General features: G+C 38.2%; 1 protein-coding gene across 9 annotated transcripts in view; it reads left to right on the top strand.

Moving 5' to 3' along the window:
* CDH11 (cadherin 11) overlaps positions 1 to 15,139 on the top strand; it is a 742,884-nt gene that overhangs the window by 586,939 nt on the left and 140,806 nt on the right. For all 9 annotated transcript variants that reach the window (XM_090149366.1, XM_090149361.1, XM_090149369.1 and 6 more), the window contains one exon: positions 62 to 127. The gene's annotated coding sequence lies outside the window, so the exon portion shown is untranslated. The remainder of the gene's footprint in view (positions 1 to 61; positions 128 to 15,139) is intronic.

Raw genomic sequence — 15,139 nt, forward strand, 5'->3', positions numbered from 1 at the left:
AGTGAATTTCTGTTGAATTTCCTCATTTTCTAATAATTCCTTTTTAAAATTTGATTTTCAGATAGATACTTCTGGGCTGTCAGAGGAAGGAAGCTCAGCTATTTCAGAGCATGCACCCTCAGTGAATGTGAGTAGACTGTGTGTTCTCATAATTTTCCAAAAAGATTGGTCCTGAGAGCTGACATTCCTAAAAAGTTAAAGAATGACTGAAACTGAATCACATGCAACTAATGGAAATCCAGCCTCTTTGTCTTTGCGAGTGCAATGCAGTTGGGGTTTGTGTGCCCACAGGGATGTGACTTGGAGAGCACGGCCAGGTTCCACCCAGGGAGGGCTTACTCAGCACTTCTCCTTGGCACTGGAAGGTATCTCATTTGATTTTGGGCATAAAGATTCTGGTGAACAGCTTGGTCAAGAACTGCGTACACTTTTCTTTGTAAGTTAGCAGCAGTCCCACAGTGTATACAGTAATATCTTATAAACATCACTTTCTGTAGTACGCTGTGTACAGATCTACAGTGCTTCTTACTCTGACTCAAAGTACTTAGCTCTGTGAGAGTTTCTTCTCTGCTAGCTCTTGATAAAGGTCAAATTAATTGAAAAAAAGAAATGCTTTCTCTTGAGTATTACAAGGTGAATGTAATTCACAGTGGGCATATGTTTTCAGTTTGAAAATTGTCTTTTGATTTTGTTTTTCTCTAAAAGAAAACTCACCCAACTGCCATATAACCTCAAGGGGTGAATATTCATCAGCTTTAAAATACAAATTGCTATTTTCCTGTATCACTGGCAAAATATTCCTTCCTCCCACCTCTGTTCCCAGTAAACATTCTGGGTGGCAGTATAAATAAAATACAAGTTATTTTTGATTTTGAAATGGTGTTCTACCCTAGCAGAGTGGAGTTTAGTCAGTCTTTCCCTCTGTTTGTTAAACAAGTTGCACCCTGGTGGTGGACTCACGCAGTACCATGGTGAGAATGGAATGGTGAAGCTCCAAACAAGTGCTCTGTCTGTAATCAAAGTACCTAAATGGCAAGGGTGGTAATAGTAGCAGAAGGGTTTTTTGTTAAAGTAGACAAGGGCAAAGAAAGGAAGAGTAGGGTGCAAAGCCGAGAGAAAAAAAGTCACAACCTTCCCATTGCAAACTTGAAAAAGTTTCTGTGTTCCTCAGTTTCAGCTTCTGAGTTGTATAGCAATAGCACTGGAATTTCTCAGTCTTACTGAGATGAACTGCAACACATGCATGGACAACTGGGTTTGTAGATGGTATCTATGTCTAGGAAAGCATTCAAAAAAAAAAAAAAGCATAGTAAACATTATCAATGAAGATAACCTGTGTATCAAGTGAAGAAGGGACTCCATGCATTCGTTATCACTGTGGAATTCTTTCCAGCAGACATTGCTATGGATCTAGTTTATCAGTGGTCAATCATCTTTCAGAAGACAAGAAAACAAACAAACCAAAAAACCTAACCCCACAACACTGTGATAATCCTCACCTCAGAAAGCATTATTTCTTGTTGAAATGTCATGAAGTGCTCATCAGGCTCCAGCAGTACTGATATCTCTGGAAATACCTTATTTTTCTCCACTGCCAATTAATTCAAATTTTGAGTAAGGAATCAAATACCTTGTTGCAAAGTAAAGAATAATATCATGTGTGGAGTGATACTGAGTGGCTGGTTAAAGTCTTCTTGAGAGCTGAAATGGCAGCAGTTGTTGCACAATTTAGGGTAATGCTGAAGTAAGGCTAGGAAGGAACCCAAGGAGCTTGGAGTTTTGAGACATCACTAACTCTTACAGATGAAGAAATGTTTTTATGGGCATTGTGTGTGCAAAGTAGGTATTTTTGCTCTGTGACTGAGAAGTTTGCAAACAGGGTCTGAAATTCTGGAAAACCTGAGAATGATTCCCTTTGTGAACACATTTACCGTCTTTTATCTGTAGCAAGTAAGTTGGCCAGCCACAGAAATTCAAATTATTCAGAGCATCTTACAATTGTTTTAAGTTGTTTCTCTCCTAGACTTTCCCTTTCATTTTAATGTTGCTGAAAGTGGGAGTAGAGAAGGGAAGCTGTAAAAATGTTGTGTCCTTGACTTTACCAGTGAAAGGTGAAATTTAACCAGTTGATACTGAAAGCCTGGCTAAAAATAGGTGGGTGATGTTTAGATTGGTCTTTAAATGGTAGTTAGTACATTAAACCCAGGTGTTGCAGTTTAAATATAGCATCAAGTACTTAAAAAAAAAAAAAATATATATATATATATATATGTATATATATATATATATGTATATATATAGCTGATGCAGTCTATCAATATTATTTGATGCATATGCAAAATGATATATGCTTTTATCTACACCCCAGTCAATCCTAATGCCTCAGCATTTGCAGAGCTAGCATACTGTGCCACCAGTGACCAACAGGTTTTTTGACACGTTGGCTTTTTTTCTGTATAGCCAAAATGTTGCGATTAGTAATATTTTAATTATTGCAGGTAGGGTCAAATGTTGGAGAAAAGAAACAAAGCACACCGAGAGCTGTGTGCAGAGCCTTCACAAAGTAGCTGTGAAATACCTCGACCTCACTTGCTTACGAGATGTGCAAAGTCTTCTAAAGTTAGCATGGAGAACTCAGCAGTTTCAGCATTACTGATTTGTGAATGTTACTACCTGAAATGATAGTATTCAAGCAGAAGGTTGGATTTGTGATCGCTTCTCTGACAAATACTGAATTCTCTGTGACCGACTCTGATGTTTAGCTCACGCTGTCAGAATTAAATGTATAACTAATAAGGAAGAGGAAAGCAACCAACTTTATTCAGATAGATTTGGATCTCTTAAATGGCTGGCCCACTAAGTGGAAAATACTATTCAGTGTTTAACGTAGAGAAATGTGAAATAATCGATGTGTAGGCAATGAACCGAAGTGAAGAGTGTATATACAGTGGAACAGCTATGCAGTATAATGACAAGGAAAGGATTTAAAGGTTGTTATAAACAAATCCATGAAGATATTAGCGTGGTCTGTTTGCAGGAAAAAAAACCAACGTGAAATGGAGCTGCACAAATGAGCAGAATACAAATGACAACAAGGAATATTAATATGGGACTCTTTTATTGCTTTATTTTAAACAGTACTGTGAGTTCCATTTTTGAAGTTGAGTATTGCGGTTATAAACCTGCTTTGTATCTGAAAAGTCATATTGGCATTTGGATTTCTAAATTGAAATTCTCATTTTTAAACCCTGGTGCACAATATTTGCTCCCGTAATTTCTATTAACTGTCTGTCTTTTAGAGAGCTTCTTCAGTGTACACATCGCAGTAATTGTTTGTACAAAAGACCAATTACATATTTAGCTGGCTTCTTGAAGGTACATTTACATTAAGTGGACCCACACAACTGGAATGATTGTTTATACAAGTAATGGTTGCACACGCTTATGGAAATCTAGGACTTCTTTCTAAAGCCTGCTAGAGTACTTTGCCACGGGTTTAACATACAACGTGTGAAAGGTTTTGATATTATTGTGGTTTATTTCAACATGTGGTGCCTCAAGTAGCTAATTGTGGGTGAATGTTTGCACCGTGTTTGCAGAAGTAACCCGCAGAAGCTTGACGGGTACCTGAAAATATTGATTAATGCTTTAGGCCAAACTTTGTTCACCATCAAATAAAACGTGGTAATTTCCTAAGCGGAGTTTTGACTGACTGCAAAGTAATAGTGGATGTTCATAATAAAAATTAGTGGACACAGAGTGTGTGTTTCTTAAGATGTAACAAATGATGCTTTTTTCTTCTGGTTGCTACAACATCCTCAGATGCCCCTGATTTGTGTGTGAGGTTCCTTTGCTTAGTGCTTCCCGTGCAGCATCTTAAAAGAGAGAAAGCTGCACTATTTAAACCTGGCAGAGCTGTACAGTACATTAGGTCAGGTATCTGCATTAAATTTGAGTATGCCCTAGGGGATAGTTGAAGAACTGCATCATTTTAATAGCTGTTGGATTTTTTATTTATTTACTTATTTATTTATTTTTCTCTGTGGATAAAATTCAAGCTTTTATTAGTAGGGTGCCTGTACTTTTCATTTTCTTCTGTGTATGAACATGTTGGTTTTGATACAAAGGTCTAAAAAATGCTCCTTTTGTTTTCTTAGACTATTTCTGATAATGGCTAAAGTCATGTTACAGTGTGCTGGGATTATTAGATCTGGCTGTGGCTAATTACATCAAATTTGTTACTGTGTATTGATCACCTAAATGATTTTGTGGACTCATTTTTATCAAACTCCTGAAGTAACACTGAGAGAATCTTCTTTGTATGAAAATACTGCTAGCTAATCTAAATTAAACCTAACAACCTATATAAGATGGTATGGAAAAGCCTAAACAGGTCTCACTCTGCTCCCAGTATATACAGCTGTGGATGTGTGATATGCTGTGGGCTGAAGAAAGGGTAGGAACCACAAGAAATGCCTGTGCTACCTCATAGTTTTGCTTATGACAGGAGCCCTAGGGCTCCCAATATGAAACGTGGGTTTTCCTTCTATTATTTATTTTTATTTTTCTAAGGATCCCTGCAGTTCTTTGTGAATTGTTCTGAAGGTTAACTACAGAGGTCTGTTAAGTAATGTGTGTGACTGTTCCTGTTACACATGGCTGTTGGAACAACTCTCCTTTTGTGTGTGTGTGTGTGTGCGCATTTGTGTGCTTATAGAATGAATAAATCGGGCTTTAGCCTTCCCTTTACAGGTTGTGCTTCCAAGTCTATGCTTTATCATCTTTCTTTGTGAACTATGGTTATTAGAACTGGGCTCAGCATGCAAGTGCTGAGGCCTCATAGCAAATTTTGTGAGCCAAGCACTGAATAATTTGCCATGTTGTTGGCAAATGTTTTTTTGAGCCTATTTTGTATACTTGCAAGCACTTACTGACATTGCCCAGTAAGGGCTTGGCTAAGCATCCTTTGCCTCTCATCCCCCTCCAAGAGAAGGAAGATAATCTGATTCAAGGGGTTAGATATGTGGTAATTTCACGAGAGAACGTGCATAACACTACAGGACTTGTAAGGGTTTTTTTTAATACTTTTTCTATTAAAATCAGAGTTTATTTTACAATCTCTTAAAAGATATTCAACTTTAAATATTTTTATTCTGAACTATATCTGTTACATAAAACATATTTTTAATTTTTCCATTATGAAAACTGTAAGTGGCTTTCATGTTCAGAATCTCAAAGGATTTTTAGGGTTGATCATCTGCAGAGCTCTGCATTAACGTGTCTAATCAGGAAATCTGCAGAAACCTTAATGATGTGTTCAGATATTATCCTCTTAGAAACTAAAATTCAAGAAAGACTTCTTGCCAGAATAAATTGTACAACTTGGATGTGATTTCTAAATTTCTTTAGCACATGCGGTTTGAATTTTGAATTTTTAATGTATTTATATATTTTTTTAATTAAATTTGGGAACTTGAACTCATTATTCTTCCTCCCATCATACAACTGAACATAGCGGTTTAGAGATCAAATTTTTGAACCTTTCCTATGGAGTTTGAAAATATAATCTCAGTCACACCATGCAGAAATTTATAGAACTGTATAGAAAGTGATGTGTTATTTGGTGTCAGTAAGCGTGGCTAAAGCAAGAGCTGTGCTTGGGCAGATCTGTGAGGGATGGCAACAAACAGCAATTTCTGTGGGTTAGATGGGGGGAGGCTGCAGGCTGGACCTGTCCTGGGACAATGCAAAGCTACTCTGCTTTTCACATATACTTCTATTGTTGTTTTGATTTGGATTGTTCATCTAGCACATCCTGCTTTAGTGACATGCAGTATTGTTATAGGAAATGTGCACTTTTTGCTTCCCAAACAGCAGGAGATGGATCTTAAAAGTGTAGAATAAGAAGCTAGAGTAAGAGAGATTGTGGTGAAATATAGGAAAATAAATGTTGACGTTTGAGCACAGTTGTGAAAAACACCGTAAAGAAGCATGGAAAAATGTATGTGGGTCTCCCAGATGATGATGCAAATGTTATATTTAATGAGGAAGATGATTAAGAGCTAGTGAGATGAAGCAGGACAGACTGAGAGGAATAGGTAAGATGGATAAAGTTCTGCTACAATGGAAACCACTGCAGAGATCAGCAAAAGTGGAGTGTGCTGCTCTCTCAAGCAGAAAAAAAACTGATCTGGATTTCATAACTATTATAATGGGCAAGGAGCTAAACAGGCCATGTTATTTCTCTGCAATGAAATTGTGCTAATTGGGTCATAGGTAGGCTTGGTTAATTCCTAATGGCTGAAATTCTGGGTAGCAAATCTTTCATTTGCTGTTGGGAACATCAACCCAAACTGCTTCTGGCTGACTGATGATTTCTGCATGTTGAACTTATGGTAGTTAAATCTGTATGTACTTAGTATATGATAAAGGAGGGCAGTTTCTGTACAACGAAGTATCCATCCTCTTGTGGATTGGTGAAGTAGATCAGGTCTCACGTTTGAAAATTTGGTTCGCCTTTGAAAACCAAAATTCATTGACTATAGTTCTAGTTTATAGTTTTAGTTAGAAAATGTATTTTTTCATGTTTTCAATATCTAAAACTTTTATCTATTTATGTTAAATATAGTATATACTTGCTTTATTAATTTTCACACAAGAAATAAGGTGAAGAATTGTAAATCGCCCTGACAGCAATATACTGAAAGAACCTAGATTCTGAGAAGTTCACTGCAGTCTGAGCTTTTGCTCTCTTACATGCTGAGATAATTCACACATGTCTTTAAGATTACTGTGATTTGGAAGATCAACATTTTAAAGTCCAATTAACACCAAATGTTATCAAAAACATTTTGCAAATTGCAATTTGCTTTTGCAAATAGCAAGGAAGAAGGTCAGCATTTGGCTTCTTATTTGCAACTCTAACTCAGTGACAAAAAAATGTTGGTATTTTGCTTTGCAGAAACTTTCTGAAAGCATATAGGAATGTTTAAGTATGTGGGGTTTGGGCAGAGCTCCACTGATTTGTGGTGATCGCAGACTTTTCATTCATTTTAACTTTTGATTTTGTTCTTCATCAGAGAAAGTATATCACAGAATCACAGAATGGCCAGGGTTGGAAGGGATGTCAAGGATCATGAATCTCCAAACCCCCTGCCTCATGTAGGGCCACCAACCTCCGTATTTAATACTAGACCAGGCTGCGCATGGCCCCTTCAGTCTGGCCTTGAACACTTCTAGGGATGAGGTATCCTCAACCTCTCTGGGCTATAGAATCTATAGAATCAGATAACATTCTGATTCTGCCACCAGTGCATTTTTAGTGCTCTTGAAATTGTCTTTCAACCAGTTAGAGTGAGTTGCATGCCTGACAGGTCTTGTTACTATTTATAAGGTATCCTTTTCTTTATTTAGCTCTAATGGAGTGATTTAAAAGATGTTTAGATCATTTTAGTCTAGTGAAGAATTGGGGGAATTTTTCTCTTCCAAATATTTTTCATGTTGTCTGTTTTGTTTTGGTTTTTTAGTTGTTTGTATTTTTTATTTTTTATTTTTTAATTCTGATTGGAACTGTGTCTAGGCATTCCTGAAAACTTCAGGTTGTTCTGAATCCATGGGACCTATCTTGGCTTATTTTTTAAGTGTGTTCTAGCCTTTACCTTAAGGTACTAATGTGTTGGATGACAGAATTTCAAACGCTGATTTTTCCACATCAGCTACAGTTCATAATGATTTTCCCATGTGTCAATCTCAAGAGGTTATTTTTAGATGCTTGTTAGAGAATGAGGGGAGATTGTTTCAAAATGCCATCAGATGCTTACCACAAAATCAGTCCACTTTGCTCATTTTAGTGGGATAAGCTGCTCTGCTCCCAAAAGGGCTGTGTCCTATGATGGGAGTGCAGAGGAGCCTGTGCTCAAAATGGTGGAGGAGATTTCTCTGTGATGTAGGATCTCACCTTGCAAAGTCTTTATTGAATGAGTACTACTAGAGGACTGAGGGGACGCACAGAGTGAATGCACTCCTCTTACTTGCGGAAAACATCTTAAATTCACAAAGAAAAGCCTTAGAAGCTGTAATGAGTATCTTAATTTTCTGGCTCTCTTCTTCTCTGTGATTCTCAAATCTCTCTGTTTTAGTATATTCTAAAACAACTTTCACATAGAATGTGACAGAAGTGGTGTAGACTTATATGTTGAATGGTAATGAACTGAAAGTGTGCAAATAGAGCTATAGGAAATTATAACGACTTCTATGTTTATTTGTTTATTTATTCATTTATTGCTTTGTCTTCCTCTTTGCTTTTCCCTCTGTTGTCTTTCTGTCCTAGACTACATAAATCTGGAAGTAAAACTGTTCTCAAATGCCAGCTAGTTGGTTCTCACCTCCTCTTAAAACACATGCAAAAAGTAAGGGTGTCACTTAATGATGCTTTCATACTGTATTTACTGATAACCATGTTCATTAAATAGGTAGTTAATTGCTGTGTGTAGTGTGCTCTATTCAGAGTTATTTAATAAAGCTTGGAAATGGTAAGTGTCATCCAAAAGAGTTGATGCTAAGTATCTTGCAGGATCTACCCTCAGGAAATGACAGAAAAAAGGTACATCGAGTTCTTTGAATATTCAGCAGTTTTTTCTGCCTTCCTTTCCGCATCATAGGACTTCTCATAACTCCAGAATCCAGACACCTTTCAAGTGAAAATGAGCAGCAACAGTCCTACTGAATTTTCTCAGGGGCATCTCTTAGTTTTGAGTATGAGTGCTCTGACTGGATACATGTTCTGTTTTTCACTGATTCTCAATCTTATTACTGCTGCCTGTCCCGTTTCAGCTATGTGCATAAAGTAAACAACACGACTTTCACTGTGTTTCAGAGCTGTTTATCAGTAACAGCCACATTATAATTCTCCTTCAAAAAGAAATGGCAGTAGTTGCTTAATTGTACTCTTGCAAGAGTTGTAGTCATGATCCATTTAAACTTATGCCATTAAGTATTTTAAATTTATTTGTTGGAGCTGTGCCCAAGGTCATGCTGGCAGGAGCCAAAAGCAAACCCCACGAGGAAAAAAAAGTCAAAGATCATTTTGGTGTGTGCCAGATAACTGGATGTGTTATAAGTGACAACTAGCTTGTATCCAAATCACACAGACCAAAGGCAAGGCAAACATGTGCTGGGAGCTGAGGGAATTCAATGTCACCATCTAGGACATGATAAAGTAACTTCCTGCACTCATACATCTTAAGTAAACAACTGCATTATGTCTTTTTTCGCTTTGCCTTTCAGTTCAACTTAGACTTCAAATATGCATGAGGGAAATCTGGTTTGCTTGTCCTAAAATGTCCCTGGGGCATTCAGAAACCATACCCAGCAACATCTGAATTTGAGCATGCCCTACAGTGCTGGATCGTTCCCTGGCAGGAGCACAGGGCTGCCTTTCCCTGGGTACCAAGGCCTGCACCAAGCTGTAACAGTGGCAAGGGAGCGTTATGCCTTGTCACTGCACAACTAGGTGGTCTGGGACAGAGACTTGCTAGCTCCCAAGGTACTTAGGACAATGAAGTTCCTTTCTACCATGTAACAACAAAAAATAATAAGGCTATATTCTATTCACTCTTATGACTACTTGTGCTAAAATCCCCTCTCTACAATGAGTAGAAAGGTGGGGATGTGAATGCCAGCCCTTGTGTTATCTGGAATCAACAGATATTACATCCAGCTGCATTCAGTGGAAGTCAAAGGCAGCCTAAAAGCCTTCGCTTAATTACTGCCATCTGGCTTGCATGTGGTCAGCCTTGCATTCCTGTTGAATTCTCTGTATCTGAAGTTCTTGGGCCTAAAATAACATTCCTTATCTCCCCCCATTATCCAAAACTCATTTTTCTGTAAACCACCCCTCAGCCCAACTCCCCAGTGACTGATGGGGTGATGTGCCAAAGCATTTCACCCCCACCCTGGCTTTTTTGCAGAGCTGCTGGTGAAGGATGTAGAAACAGTGCCGTGCTGGGAAAGGTAATTCAGCCCTGTGTTGTGGGTGTGTGGCAACTGAAAACAACCTAATTGAGGAATGTGGAACCACTTGGGGGTAATGTCTCCTGATACTAGAATAAAAATGTGATGATAAAATTGCACTTCATAAAGAAGAATAATATTAATAATTTTAAAGACTTCTACATCCCGTTTAAACTTGAATGAGCCCTTTATTGCTCTCCTGAAAAGCACAAGAGAGCAAGGAGCTCGCTCACTCTCAATAAACTCGGTGGTTAAAGGAGAGAGAATTCAGTCATGGATCTTTCAGTGCCTATCAGGTGTTCAGTGAAAATATGGAGGAAAACAATTTCTTATAAATTTATTCACTTCTATTATCAAGATTACAATTAGCTTTCAAAATACCACTTCTGTCTGCTGAAAATCTCTGTATTCTCAGTTGTAAAAGTGCAGTGGAAGGGAATCTGCTCCGTGCTGCCAATTCAGTGTGTTTGGTGAAGCCCAGCTGCTCACCCGGTGCTCTGAGACCGGGTAGTTACTGGTTGTCTGCCTTTAAGTATCTGCTTATAGAAGCAGCTCTGATCTACATCAAAGGGCAGGAGCCTTGGTATGCAATCATAAATAAATAAATCAGCCCTAATGAGTGCTGGTGATGACTTTCTGGCATCTCCTTTACTTACCCTAAACTAGTTTATGCAGAGCCATAGCTGTGGAGCTGATCAATAGCTGTCCTGAAGACTGTAGTTGGGATCAGCAAAGATTGGATCAATCTCACTTTTATTTCCCTATGATGTTTAGAAACCCAAGATTTTCTTTTTCCTTCCTTTTTTTGCAAAGCTATCATTTTGTGAGATGATACCAATGTTTTATTGTCATGGAGGACTGATTTTTTTTCTTCTGAAACTTGGGTTTGATAGTAATTTTCCTCAGGTTAAATGGCAGACCACCTCCTGTTGATTGATTTATTTATTTATTTTTAAATGGAATATTTTTGGATTTTGGTGAAAGTATTTTTCTCAGTGTAATCAGCTGTGTCCATTCAGTCTGTCCATTCAGTGGGTGGGATGAACGACTTCTCTGGAATTAATCCATCAAGTTGGCAAATTATTTTGGTAATTTTATGGGTAGATTGTAACATAAGCTGCTTCTGTGTGTGGCATTCTGGCGATTGGATTGGCATGGGTCTGTGGCTCTGTGCTGTCAGAAATTCTATCCTGACAGTATAGATAATGGTTAAATCTTGTATTAGCTTAATTTAAGCCATAGTTTCACTTCTTGTTTTTATATTCAACTTTTTCAAACCAAACACTAGAAACAGATTTAGCAACTTCTCTGCTGTAGCTGTGTGGTGAATCTCAGTGAATATTTACAACATGTAGTAACAGTAATTAAAAAAATACATCCCTTTTTCTTTTATTCCCTAAATCCTTTCAGTTCTCTAAGTACTGCATCCACTAAGTTTGGTACTGTGAACCTCAATTTAAAGATGGAACAGTTAGAGAGCAAATTTTGGTAAAAATTTGGTAAAAAGTATGGAGGCAAGGAAAATTGGTAGCGAGACAAGAATTACTATTTCTCATGGCTCAGTCATGAAAGTAGGTTTCATTCCAGTAGAAAACAAGTGTGCAGACATTAAACTGGCCTGGCATCTCCCTTAGTACTCTGAAAAATAAGAGAATTCCTTAAAATAAATGCCTCTAGCTCCTCATTGCTTGTATCAGTGATCTAACAAAGAGAGCTGTAGCTTGAACCTTAAAAAGAAATCATAATAAAGGAAATTTAACATAATGTCAGTTCCCAGTGTTCTGTATGACATGTCATGCGAGCAGAAAGATCGGTTTCTCAGATGTCTGGATGTTGGTAATGTCTTTAATCAAGACATCCTTCCAACTCATAATTCAACACCATGGAGTGAAATACAGTAAGTAATTGAAACTGATTGATAAAATATGGATTTCCTCCCCTTAGAAGAAAGTTCAGCATACTTAAGGGGAAAAAACCCAGACCATTAGTAGTTCAAATGAAAAATATGCTGACATATTTCTTCCAGGAAAAAATAAATAAAGATAAAAGCTACAGGAAAGAGTAGGTGACAATAATTAGTTTGTTGTTTTAAATTAGGAGGTCTCTTGGGCCAGATGTTAGTTGTCAGGGAGTGATGCCCCCTCCTGAGAAATGTAATGAAACTAAGATAGCCAGGGGCCTTGGAGAAAAAAAAAAAAGCTCTCTGTTTGGAGATGTCATTTTATTACAATGCTCTTGCCTTTTGCCTGGAGCATCTTGTGACTGGGGATGGAAGGGAAAAGGGAGAGAAAGACAGCACACAGGGATTGATAGAAAGGATGTAGGCAAAATTTGTATTCAATCATAGTCTGGTCAGCAGAGCATGCATGCTCCTAATTAGCATAAGGAGGAAGGCAAGAAACCTGTCTCTGCCACCAGAGACAGAGCAGACAGTGCAATCCAGGGCTGTCCGGAAGAGCTGCCACGAATGTCTGCAGCTCATTGCAATGCAGGTGACAGAATTTAGAGAAAGATATCAGCAGAATTATCCTTATTTTCTATGCCATTCACTGTCTGCTCTTATTAAGCAAATAAAAAATGCAGGGTACTTTCTGGGTGCTGGAGCACTGAGTGTGCGACCAGAGCCCTGCAAATTGCTCTCTGCTGGCTGGCAGCTGTGACCAGCAGGTCTAGGAATGGGGGTCTAAGGGGCTTGGGTTGGGTGGTGCTGGGTCTTGGTGATGGCTGGGGATGCTTTGTGTGTGGGAGACCATGTCCTTGAGGAACCAAACTGTGCTCTGCTGTGCCCTCCACCAGTGCCTTATTTGAATCATAGAATAGTTTGAATTGGAAGAGATTCTAAAAGGTCGTCTGATCCCCTGTAATGAACAGGGACACCCACAGCGCCATTAGGTGCTCAGAGCCCAGTCCACTTTGAATGTCTCCAAGGTTGAGGCTTCCATCACCTCTCTGGGTAACTTGTGTCTGTGCTTCACCACCCTTATTGTTAAAAACTTCTTCCTTATATCAAGTCTAAAGCTCCTCTCTTTTAGTTTGAAAGTGTTTCCTCTTGTCTTATCACAGTATACCCTGCATAGAGTTTGTCCCCTTCCTTCTCATAGCCCCCGTATGAACACTGAAGTGCTGCTGTCAGGTCTCCCTGAAGCCTGCTCTTCTCCATGCTGAACAGCCTGTTCCAGATCTCTCAGCCTGTCCTCATAGCAGAGGTCTTCCATCGCTTGGATCACCTTTTTGGTCCTAACTGCAGCCTCTCGTTCATTATGTTCTGCACAGTTCAGATCACTTTTCAACCTCAATCCAGGTCAGTGATTACAAGCAGTCCTACAGAAGTTGCTTCAAAGAGGTAGATGAGTTCACTCGTTGCTGCTTAGCTCCTGCAGCACGCACAAGCATAACCAAAATAGCCTCGATAAAACCATTTCAATTGCGGTAGATCAAAGCTTTAATTTTTGTCACCAGCCACACTTACACCATTTACATTTCGTTTTTATTCATGTCTGTGCATTTTATTTCTGCAGTAGAATAAGGACAAATATTAACCTGATTTCATACGAGGAATAATGCATTTCCTAGCATTTGCATGTAGTTGTGCTAACCTATTAAAAAAATTTCATGCCTCATGAGCTACAAATGTAAAGGAATATGATGGATATAGAAATAAATATAGATGTTTTTCTAAAATTCTGTCATTCAAAATTATTTTCCCCAGACTTAAATATTTCAGAGCCAATTAACTTTGAAACAGCATTTGCACTTACTTTATCTCAGTGGGGTGAAAGACTGAATTGTTTTGATTTATTCGTGTTTATAGAATGATTGAAAAATAAATCTTTTTAAAAATGACTCATTTAAGGTGCCCACATGATGCATATTTTAGTATTTGCTCTAAAAGGTGCCAGCAGCACTCTGCATTTTAACGACTGCTAACAGGCTTAATAGAGCACAGTTTACGTTCGCAGCTTCCCAGCATGAGAACTGCATTGTATCAGATGATGCAGCAGCTTACTTTTAATCAAATAACAATTTAAAAGACATAAAGATGTACCTCCGTCTCATTCCCTGGTTAGAATTTCAGCGCACAGGAGTTAAAGAAGGACTGTTAGAGCAGATTATGGCACTTGTAATCTCTCAACTGGCTTCTGGTGGTGTTAGGAGATTGTTTCATAAACCCACCTGCTGTCCAAAAGTCACAGGATTTTTTCATTAGTTGTATAAGATTACTTCAAATTTACCTAATGGTCTTTTGGGACTCCATCCTGGATACGCTAAGAGCAGGAGATACTCACTGCTTTGCAGGTTTAATTTTTGGGTCTGCAAATTTCAAAGAGTCGGAGAAGTTGATTAACTATTGCTATTCCTCCTTAGTTGCAATAATATAAATACCAGGAGTCAGAGTGTACTTTCTGGATGTATTCCATATAGTGAAACCTTCACACTTACAGATCATCGCAAATCTTTGTGATGACCGTGGTAACAGCTTTAATCTCTCAAACTAGTGGGTCATTGAATAAACCAAACTTGCTTTTCTCATTTTGTGCAGGTGAGCTTCTGGACTTTGTTGTTGTTTATTTATTTATTTTTTTTTTAATGAAGTCTATTTAGATATTTTTTTATGGAGATAGTGTTAAATTATGAGTGACATTATAGGCAGTTCTTACATGATTTCAGGAATTCATGTGTTACTGTAAAAACTGATTTGAAACTCCTAGGACTCCTTGAAAATTCAGACCATTTTAAAGGTGCACACATAGAAAATAAAGTTACAGAATTCCTTTCAGCTGAAAGTTTTCAATCCAGATACAGTTCCTTTCTGCAGATTGAAAAGCACAGATACAAATGAGGACGAGGTATTTTAAGCACTGCCAAATACTTTTTGTCCGTCTATGCCTTGCAGGTTTGAGCAGGAGGCACAGGCTCAGGAAGTCCATTATACTCTTCTAATAGTGAGAGCAGATTCATTGCCATTATGTCAGCACTGCAGCAAAACATCTCTAAAGGCAGTGGAGCCACAAACATTTTTTTTGCCATTTAATTTACATGAGGGAATGAAGAGTTTCTTCAGATGTTCTTTTGGTACTGGTTCTGGTGGTGTCTGGCAGCTTTGATCTGCTCAGATAGCGTGATAAGA

Source organism: Phasianus colchicus, chromosome 13 (genome assembly GCF_987193195.1).
Source record: "Phasianus colchicus chromosome 13, bPhaCol1.hap1.1, whole genome shotgun sequence".
Lineage (NCBI taxonomy): Eukaryota > Metazoa > Chordata > Aves > Galliformes > Phasianidae > Phasianus > Phasianus colchicus.